Source organism: Paramormyrops kingsleyae, chromosome 25, assembly GCF_048594095.1.
Source record: "Paramormyrops kingsleyae isolate MSU_618 chromosome 25, PKINGS_0.4, whole genome shotgun sequence".
Lineage (NCBI taxonomy): Eukaryota > Metazoa > Chordata > Actinopteri > Osteoglossiformes > Mormyridae > Paramormyrops > Paramormyrops kingsleyae.
This window is the reverse complement of record NC_132821.1, coordinates 14,721,193-14,732,280: the sequence shown is the minus strand read 5'-3', so window position 1 is coordinate 14,732,280 and position 11,088 is coordinate 14,721,193.

The window sequence follows — 11,088 nt, the reverse complement described above, 5'->3', positions numbered from 1 at the left end:
AGTTATCGTTTCAGATTTCTCCCGACAAGTCCAGGCAGCTGCACCAGAGACAGCCGCGGCCAAACCACACACTGGCGAGTGGGTTCTACTGAAAGTCATCAAACGGAAGTGGTCCGAGCCCAGGTGGACCGGCCCCTTCCAGGTCATCGAGAGGACGTCCCACGCCGTGCGGCTGAAAGGAAAAGGAGACACGTGGTTCCATTGGAGCCAGTGCGCCGCGGCTCAGGAGCCAGGACGAACCGTGGGGGAGATCCAGGAGAACCTCACGAACGGAGAAGAACCGCCTGATTCAGAGGAACCAGGCTCAACTCAGGTCACACAAGGGGCAGAATACTCCCCGACCTGAAAAACCGGCAGGGTAGTCTACCCCTGGCCGGTTGAAGAATCAGCAGTCCCCAGCAGCGCAGATCACGATGGGAGGACGGCAGATGAAAAGGGGGACTCTGGGGGGAATGTTATATAGCATATTTAGAACGCTTGTAGTTATATGTGTATGGCTTTCCATGGTCCAAACATGGGGCCCCCGTAAATCATGTGAGGAAAGGTGGGGGATTCTGACGTTGCGGTATATCAAAGGCACCAGTGCCACATTTCTGTTCGATCTCTGTGACGTGATCGATTGCGGAGGCCACAACGCCTCGTATCAAGGGTACAACGTCTGGCTCTGCGTTGAGGCTGAATTCAACAAAGCCTGTAACGGGCGCCAATACCCCGGAACACCGACGTGTGGTTGGCACATGGTGGCTAAGTATACCGGGGCGTGGCAGCCGCACGGCCCAGTCTGGGGGGATAATGAGTGGGGGAGGCCCTGGAAGGAGTGGTGGCGCAACGTCACCTTCTCCCGAGAAGGCCACACAGGGGCATTAGGTTGGAATCCACTGGCCCTGTCTTTGGGGCGGTACCTCTCAGGCCCTGATAGGATGCCTTCCCTCTACTTAAGACTGGGAGCGGAGGTTTCCGGGAAAGATCCATGGGGAGTGATCAGGATTGATTTTGTGGATCCTCCCAGAACGGCCGACAGACCTTCTGGGTATCCCGTAAAGGGCCCAGGTCAAACCACAAACGACACCCGAGTAGTGCAGGTAGACTACACCACGTTAAATCCCCTAGACATTTTAGAACTAGCCACAGGATATAAGGACAGTAATCTCTGGTTGAATTGGATGGCCGAGACAGCCCGCGAACAGAATATGGAAGGGTGTGTAGCCTGCGCTTCAGCTCGTCCCCAACTTCTCACAGAGCCAGCCCCAATATTCCCTTTAGACAAGTGGGGGTACGGCTGCATGCTCGGTCTCACCCGGGAGGTCAGCCCTCCTAACTGTACCACTCTGGCGTCTATTTACCCTCCCATAGAAAATAGGACAAAACCAGGACCATTCACCCCTCACAAAGGGGAAGGCAACTACACCTGTTACAACTTCACTGGCGGTATTGAGGTGGGGGACATACCGGTGGACTGGTGTGGTTCCATCTTCAGTAATGGGACGGCTGGTCACGTAATCGGCCACTGGGCCAGAGCAGGGCTCTATTATTACTGCGGCCAGCAAAGCCTTCGAACAAGGCTCCCACGGGAGGCAAGGGGTCTCTGTGCCCTGGTGCGCCTGGGGGCGCCGCTGATGTTAATAGGAGAACGGGTGGTCCGACCCAGGGCCAGTACCACCTCACCAAGCGCTCTGACCAGGCGGCGTAGGAGACACGTCCTGCGGAAGCGAGACCTTCCGTCTTTTGATCCCACAGTGAATTCCCCCACCTACATAGACGCCATAGGAGTGCCCAGGGGTGTTCCCGATGAATTCAAATTGGCAAACCAGGTAGCAGGGGGGTTTGAGAATATTCCCATACTGTCAGCACTTTTTCCGATCACCCCCAATAAAAACGTGGACCGAATCAATTACGTCCACTATAACGTGTTACGTTTATCTAACCTTACCAGAGACGCGATAGAGGGCCTTGCAGAACAGCTGGGGCCTACCTCCTTGATGGCCGTTCAAAACCGATTGGCACTAGATATGTTACTGGCCGAGAAAGGAGGTGTTTGCGCTATGTTTGGAGATGTTTGTTGTACCTACATTCCCAACAATACTGCCCCTGACGGGTCCGTCACCAAAGCTTTAGAGGGGTTGCGAACACTCTCAAAAACCATGCACGAGCAGTCTGGGATTCACAATGTCTGGGATGATTGGCTGACCTCCATGTTTGGACAGTGGAAAGATGTGGTGGCTTCGCTTCTCATATCTATGGCTACATTTGCTGCAATATTAGTCACTTGCGGGTGCTGCTGCATCCCCTGCCTACGTGCTCTGTCAGTCCGCCTGATCTCCTCCGCCATAGAGAAGCGTGAACCCCCAGGATTTCACATGATGCCCCTCCTCGGCTTCGGGCCCGACGAGGACCAGGACGAGACGGTGTTCCAAAAGTGATCTCCTAGCGGAGATCAAAAGGGGGATACCCAAAAATCCTGTAGTCCTAGGGTGATCTCTGGTCAGAGATCAAAAGGGGGAATTGTGGGGGTGGCAGGCAGGAGAGCTGACAGAGTGCGCAACAGGAAATATGTCTGCAAAACATTGAGCTGCTGCAAAAAGCATAGAACAGTCTCACACCTATAACCACGAATGTTCTGCTTGCCCCTTATATGGAATCTTGTTCCGAGAAGTATGTCTGCACCTGTGAACAACAAAGATTCTGAGAACCCAGTAGATATGAGAGACTGCGTAATGGAAATATACCAGCTTGACTTTTATTCTTTTGCTTGTGTGCTACAATGTAACAAGGAAGTAACCCAGAATAATGCAAGTATATAAGACTGCGTAAAGCTTTACCACCCAGAACACGCTGAGCTGACACACTGGGGGTGTGTAGGCAGTCTGTTCCCGAGCCGGCTCGCATTAAAGCAATAAGAGGCATTAACAATAGAATGCATTACTAAATAAAAGCATCATTTATAATCAAACTGAGAGTCTCCTTTGCGTGTTCCCTTCTCATCCGGACCCGGTGGAGCGGCGTACTCCAACATTTACAATACCTTGATTAATGTGGAAGATCGTAATTTAACATACATAGGATGATAATAAAGAATGTTTGCTTTCTTATGCGTCGGTCACGCTAAGCAACCGCAACGCCCCGCATACCATCGGAAAGCTACAGCGATTCTGAGCAATTGTAGCGGAGAAATTTCGCCCCGCCTTGGTAGGGGAAAACTGGCGGTTATTCTACCCAGGGAGACTAAGTAATGAGAGGATCTGAGTCCCTCACCCCGAGTTCTTTTAGTCCCAGTATTTGCGTGTGCAAATATGTTTTACCCGTCCTGCTGCGGGAGGGTGTTGGAAGGCAGGTTCAGGGGACAAAAATGGACACGGTGGCACCCTGAAGTATATACGTTTTCGGCCGGGTACCGATATAATCTGCCGACAACCCTGCACTCCCAAAACCTAGCACGTCGGGTGCGACGCCCCTACCCCCGGGTAGTTACACAATGTTTGAACGCATAAACCACCCTAAACACAAACGAGTGATTTATTGCAAACGGAAAGGTCGCTTCTCTTTCCGCTGTCCTCCAACCTTAAACAGCAAGCTATAAAACGGACGGCATGAAAGAAAATACTTCAGGCCACAGAGCTGAATTAGGCCCCGATGACGCAGAGGAAATTGAATAATTCAAACCTCCCCCTTTTTTAGCAATTCACCAATTTGTCCCGTTGTCATCAATAACAGAAAAAGACAGATTTAACTCAAAACGGAAAAAAAAGAAAGAAAACATCTCAGGGTTACACAGCAAAGCATAGCACAATACCAATCGTCATTCACCTATTCAAAATACAGCGCGTGAATGACATTAAACAAACACTTCGACTGCGTTTAATTACATCCAACACACACTTATGCATACAATTGTCCAGATCTGCAACTTTGCCGAGACCTTCACCCGATTGAGGAGAGTGAAGAAAAGGAGCAGGTTTACCAGTCAACGACGGAATGGGTCGAGATGAGTTGTAGGGGGAGGCCTCTGTATGGCAGGGTCACTCACTCGCGCTGCATCCGAGGTCGAAATCGCCCGAGTATACGCCCGTGTAACACAGCTCCGGGGCCCTGGATCTCAAAACCGGCGCGCGCTGCCTCCACTTCAGCACCGCTAATCCGGGTGCCCTCCTCCACGATATTCCCCAGCTCCTTCAGTTCCACCGGATGCCAGGACACGACTTAGACTCCCGAAGATGCCACTCGTCATACCCGCTGTCGTCGACACCACTCAAACAGCCCCTCCGCGTCTCTGTCTTCCGCTGCAGACCGAGATGGCGTCCGGCGTATGCACACCAGGCTGCCCGCCACGCTCTCCGCTTGGGATGGCGCAGCCCCAATAATCCCTAACTCCAACACAAACAAAAAAAAACAACAGACTTTCGTCCTGCCAAAACGAAGCCGGGCTCCAACTATACTAGCCGCGATTCCTTGTAAAAAGTAAAAAAAAAAAAAAAAAAACTTCACGCGACTGTGCTTCCACTTCGCCCAACCGACCTTATTTTACCGCTCCCCTCACCACCAGAGACCCGCCCAGCAACGCTACTCATTAGATAGGCTAAGGCATAACCGCATGATCCAGCGAGCCCAGAGACTAGCAGGGAAACTTTAAAATAAAAACTACGGATCTTTATATCCGCTACACAATATTGGCAGTATGATCCAATTTCGATTTCGCCGTATTTACCCTGAAATTTCTGCACGAATTCGCCACCACACCACATATATATAGTATACTACAATATAATTTACCCAAACAACAGATCCCTTATGTTGCTTGCTCATATACATTTAATTTCTGTCTGTCTTTGCCATTTCAAAACCATGTTGTGACTCTTGGGTGACTTTAATATAAGCTATTGGAGCTGTAATAATTTACGTTTTACACTCTCTTGATTAATGTGGAAGATCGTAATTTAAAATACATAGGATGATAATAAAGAATGTTTGCTTTCTTATTTGTCGGTCGCGGTAAGCAACTGCAACGCCCCGCATACCCATCGGACAGCTACAGCGATTCTGAGCAATATTGCCAGTATGATCCAATTTCGATTTCGCCGTTTTGACCCTGAAATTTCTGCCTGAAAGCACTCGCTCACTAATTGGAGCGAGCCAGCCTTAAAGGGCCCAGATCGCATTACTGATGGTACCACATATTGTTCTAATCCGTACTGTTGTGACACAGACATGACATACAGTGACTACTAATATTAGCAGGATAGGCTCAATGTATAATGTTCCGAATATTTTGGTATATTGCTCGGCATTACTGGTTCTTTAATACATTTATTTGAGTCACTCTGTTTACGTGACCTGATGTTTACGTGATCTCAGCCTAATTGTTACGTTGGCAGATTGTTGGGGGATGGGTAGCCCTGCATGTGCATCGCAGAGAAGTGCAAAACAGCAATCAAGGAAACAATAGCCCTAGGCTGGCAAGCCCAATCCAGGTATTTGTCCCCTCATGTCAGAAGCTGATGTTAACGGATTGAGTAACTGACCTGCTTGATTCAAATGCTGATGACTCCCAGGCTGAGGAATTTGTAACTAAATAGTTGGATTAAAAATATTTGCATCATTGTAATTTGCTCACAACTACAGCTAACTTGCCTGTGTGGCCTGTTCCCTGTTTTCTTCTGCTTATCACTTACTTTTAGTTGAATTTCCAATTGTCATCTCCATTGTTTAGTGCTCAATGTCTTTGATAAATAACATCATATATATAATATGTCTAATATAAGTTTAATAACTTTATAATTTAATTTAAGTTAGGACAAGCTTAATACTAATTGTATATCAACTATATATATCATAATTAGCCCTTCTGATGTCTGTTACCCGTCATCTCAGATGTTGATGTTAACCGCTTCAGTAAGTAACCTGTGGGTCGCACTGGTAAAATAGTTGAGGTTATTTTTCCTTAAACGGTCATCATGTTTTTATGCTCCACAAATACTGTAGGTTGTCAGCTTTATTTGCCTGTGTACATTTTATATTGTCTGTCATTGCTTTGACCTCTGTGATTTTGCTAAGGTTATCCTGCTAATTCCCTTGCAAACTGTAAAATAAAAGCGTGATTATTTGAGTAGACGAGCTGTGTGTTTCACTTTGTCACGTGCTTTGGTGTATTTGCGGTGTATTACAGGTCAGTGTGCCATGCATCAGATAGGTAGTGGCCCAGTCTATAATGCTCCAAATATTTTGAAGGGTTACTCTAAAACTGCTGGGGCTATAGACATGTGTCTGGTCTCTGTGTGGACCACAAATGTTGTGCTTTAATTTGATGCTTAATTTGGCTTTATAGCCTGAGGTAGGAGCTCAAACAGACCTCATTCTAGGCATCCGTACAGATTGTCAGGCCCTTCCGAAGTCTGTTACCCCTCATCTCAGATGTTGATGTTAATCGCTTGAGTAAGTGACCTGTGGGTCGCACTTAAACTACTGTAATACTTGGGGCAACGACAAGGTCTTAAACTTTATACATTGTCAAAAAAAAAAACAAAATAGTTATACTAGAAAAGTGTCACTTTGTTTCACATTTAAAGAGTTATTTCACATAAAAACTGCATACAAGAAAATAGTACAGTGCAATCAGGATGTACTTGGGCCAATTGATTAGAAATTAAGAGCTTTAAATTTGATGAATGAATAATCTGCCCGACCTTGCATGGTGGAATAATCTACCCACATCACTTTTGGGAAGAGTAGCAAACAATCAAAATGATGATCTTGCCAAAAATTAACTACATGTTCTCAATGGTTCTCAGTCCCTCTCCCCTGAACGATTTCCTCTGCACCCCATAATCGAACAACAGTTCCTCCCCAACATTAATCCTGTTCAGGGCCAAAAGCAAAATAACATCCTGTCCCCCGACGGCTGGGCTGTACAGTCTTGGCCGGAGGTTGGCCTTCTTATGGGAATGATTAATCAGCCGGCCAAAAGGCTGTATGCCCGGGTGACAGGCACACTCAGACTTATGGCTGTTCCGGAAGAAGAACATGTAGCCAGATTCTTCTTCCTTCGTCGATGAGTGAATCCGCTGGCCCTCAGTGGCTGTGACTACCGGCCCGTGGTAGTCACACACCACCACACCAGCCTGGAACTGCCGGGTGGCGCAGACTCCCTTCCCCTTCCCCGCAATGTCCATCACCACAAGTCCCTTCCACTTCTGGTTGTGGATGAGCTCCTGGATGTGGCTAGAGTCCACGGCAGTGTCCACCGAACCCACTGGTCTCCAGTCCTTCAGAACGCTGGCCGCGCTGGGAACGTTACTTTTCCAGCCTTGGTTCCTGATCCAAGCGTCGACCCGGGACTCGGTGGGCTGCCATCTGCCAAAGTGTGCTGTCAAGAACAAAGTAAATTGTTGTTAGTTAAGAAGCCTATGTAGATAGGACCGTTTCACAGTAAAAAATGTCATTAGTGCTACAAACAATACTCACACAAGACATGCCGTACGCGCATCCTCATCTGGGCCTTCAGCCAGCGATCATAGAGCTGCCGCTGAAACCGGCCCGACGTCTGCGAGCGTGCTGTCTTGTCTGGGATGTCGCCATCCAGGGTCACGGGGTGGGTCCGAAGGAGCTGATCGAACGCTGCCTGGACATCCATCTGTTGGTTGGATGCCAGGGCAGCATCCCGTGCGGCACCACGGGCAGAACAGCTGGGTCCTTCCTCTGCGGAGTCAGCGCTGAGATAAATATAAAAATAAAAAAAATTAAAAAAAACCCACAAACGTTTAAGGTTAGTGTTCAGTGGTGAGGGCTTTGGTTGTGTGTCTTGATGTTGGTAAGTGTGTTGACAAACAGAAAACATGCCTACCTTGAGTCACCTGCCAGCTTCTTCAGCAGCTTACTGGCCAGCACCACATTCCGCGACTGCTTCATCCGGTAGTGCTCGTCAGCCGTCGCAGTGGAATGAGTGAGGTAATCGGCCACCAAGGACTTCTCTTGGTCCGTCAAGTCCTTGGTGGCCGTCTCAAAGATGCGCCGGGCCGTCTGGTAGGTGACTGGATCCAGCTTGTATCTAAAATACAAAAATACATTTATTAATACGTCTCACACAACACGTATGTAGAACATATTATAGGGGGAATTAATCATGACGATCAGCTCACTTTTGGTGCAGCCGGTTGAGGTCATTCGAAGCGTTGAACGCCGGCCTGCCTGCGGTGGAGACGAAGAACCGTTTGTCTCCTCCCAGGTCATCCAGTGTCGTCCGGCTCCTCTTGGAGCTCAGGAGCTGTGGCCGTACCTGGGTGAAGTAGATGTCGAACCACTGTTGGCAGAGGAAAACAGATTAAATCGCTGCTCTTGAAATAAACTATGAAATAAATCTTATCAAACTTGATATACTTACCGTCTCCTCCTCAGAGGACAATGCAAACGTGGCCGCTTGCTGCGCCGACGTCTTGTGTTCCTTCACCACAATCACCGTATGGTCGGCCTCGGACGTGCTCCTGGTCATCCACTCCTGGACCTACACAATACAATGATGTCCCACTGATAAATAAGAGTATCGGCAAAAAGGAAAAGTGAAGACAAAAAGAATACAACACTTACGGTCATGTGCTCCACCACGCCTGGTGGCTGGAGATGCTTCAGAATCACCGTGGCCTCCAGGTAGTAGAGGACAAGGCAGCACTCTGCACACTCCAGGGGCATCTCCTCCGGATACACCTTGCCAAGGACTGCCAAGAAGTCGTTCTTGGCAGCCCTCAGCACGGCCCAGCAGTCCTCTGGACTCTTCTCTGGGCTCATCCCCGTGAGAATGACATGACTATGTGGGTGGGAGAAGAAAATTCAATTACTGTCAATCCTAATCAATACAGTACACATTTTAATAAAATGTGCTCACAATGTAAAATGGCTCTGCTTCTCCATGCAGTGCACTCCAGGAGCAGTGAGGGAGATAAAAATAAAAACATTATGAGTGTGTTAAACACAGTAGAGGAGATGTATAATCAAATCATAATATGGAATTTAACGGGTGTTGACAGTTGAACTTACCTCCTTTGCGTCATCTCCTTACTCACCAACTTTGCAGAGCTCTGCTGGAGTGAGCCCAGGTACTCCACGAAGAACATTGCCTCATTCCACAAGGCAATGTTGTCACGCCGGAGGTCGGTGGCCACGGTGTGGTACTTGAGGAATCTGTCAGAGGAAGGACATGTATGTAAGTATCCATATGTACATAAACTTGTACATGCCACCATGACAATAGTGGGAGGACTGAACTTCCTTGAAGAAAACAGATACGACAATACAACACAAACCTACAATATACTGTTAAAAATCTACATGCTACCAACCTCTTCAGGCTCTTCATGTAGTTGACCTGAGTCTGCCTGGAGAGACCAGCCTCAGTCAGCTCCCGAAAGAAGAGCTTCGTCCTCTCCCTCTCCCTCAGAAATTCAAGGGATGGCTCTTCAGGGTTCACAAAAAACATGAACCTGCTGACGTTTTCCACCTGGAAAATAAAATCGGCATTACTTAATGAATATATTGCGTAGATATAAAGCTCCAAAAAATAATAGAGTGAACTTTTATGGGAGACCTCACCGTCTGCTTGAAATTCTCAATCAGGAGATCCTTCTCCAAGTATGCGGCGAAGCCCTTCAGGAGGGGATGGTCCAGAGAATGTTTCCGGTGCAGTCCCTTCTCCTGCATCATGTGCCTGGAGGTCTGTGGCCACTGCACCTCCCGGGTACTGCCATGTGGAAAACATATTTCGTCTTAAAATTGCACCTTCAATTGGCTCACAAGCAAAAGCAAAAGGTATCAATGAAGCTGCAAATCCGAGACACTCATACTCACACTTGAAAGATCTCGCCGTTGCTGACACTGACTGCGTCCTCCGACTGCTCAGTCGCCGAGCTCTCCGGTCGCTGCACGGTTGTACCAGCCATCACAGGAACACTGCTGGTCTGCGCCGCTACTGCTGGGGAGGGGGTGTCAGGCACCACCATGTGGCGACGCTCCAGCTCCTGGATCATCCTTTCAGATAAATAAGTAAATAAAAAAAACTGTTAGTAAATGTCATACTGAAGAAACGAAGCGAGATGTGTAAAAAAGACTGAAGAGTTTTCCCACCAACCTGCTCATAGGATTAGCATCATCCATAATGTCTCGCAGGTGCCTGTAGCTGAACACCCTGCCCCACTGCAGAACTTCAAGCACATCCTGCTTTGCCTTCTCCACTACTTCTTGGATGGCTTCTTTCGAAGATCTCTTCATGCACACCCTAGTCAGATGCACCGAGAGGCTTGCCTGTGTCTTCTTGCACACGGGGCAGAGCAGGAAATGCCTGTTGGAAGTACTGGGGATAAAAAAAAAAAAAAAACATTTATTGACAGTTAAGTCATGGAAGTGTTACTCAAGATTAGATGTGATTCATGATTTTTAGTTGAATAAGGAAACATTCCAGTCATCCTCTCCATTGTTCATTCCTCTCTGGTTTGGATAAATAACATTTGCATATTTATTCTCATCCTGATGGGTCCCAGACTGAGAAAAGTAATTAGTTAACTACATCTATCACAACTACAGAAACAAGTACAGGTAGACTACAGTCAGTTCGGATTGGGGGCCGCTCCTCTGCTGTACAAATTCTCAACACAGGGACTCCTCAAGGTTGCGTGTTTAGTCCCCTGCTTTATACCCTCTTTACTTCTGACTGTACTGCATCACAGAACAACACCAGTATCATCAAATTTGCTGATGATACAATGGTCACTGGAGTGATTACTGGTAGTGATGAGACAGCATATAGGAGAGAGGTGGTGAGTTTAGTGTCAGGACAATAATCTCCCCCTAAATGCTGACAAAACCAAGGAGATGATTGTAGACCCATGGAAGAAACAAAAACAACACACACCACTGCATATTGGAGAGAAGGAGGTGGAGAGAGTGAAGACATTTAAATATCTTGGTGTTCACTTGAGGGATGACCTCACTTGGTCTCACAACATCAATAAGCTGGTCTCAACAGCGTTTGTATTTCCTAAGAAGGCTGAGGAAATTTGGAATGGCAACCAGAATTTTTTAAAACTTCTACAGAAGTACTATTGAGAGTAT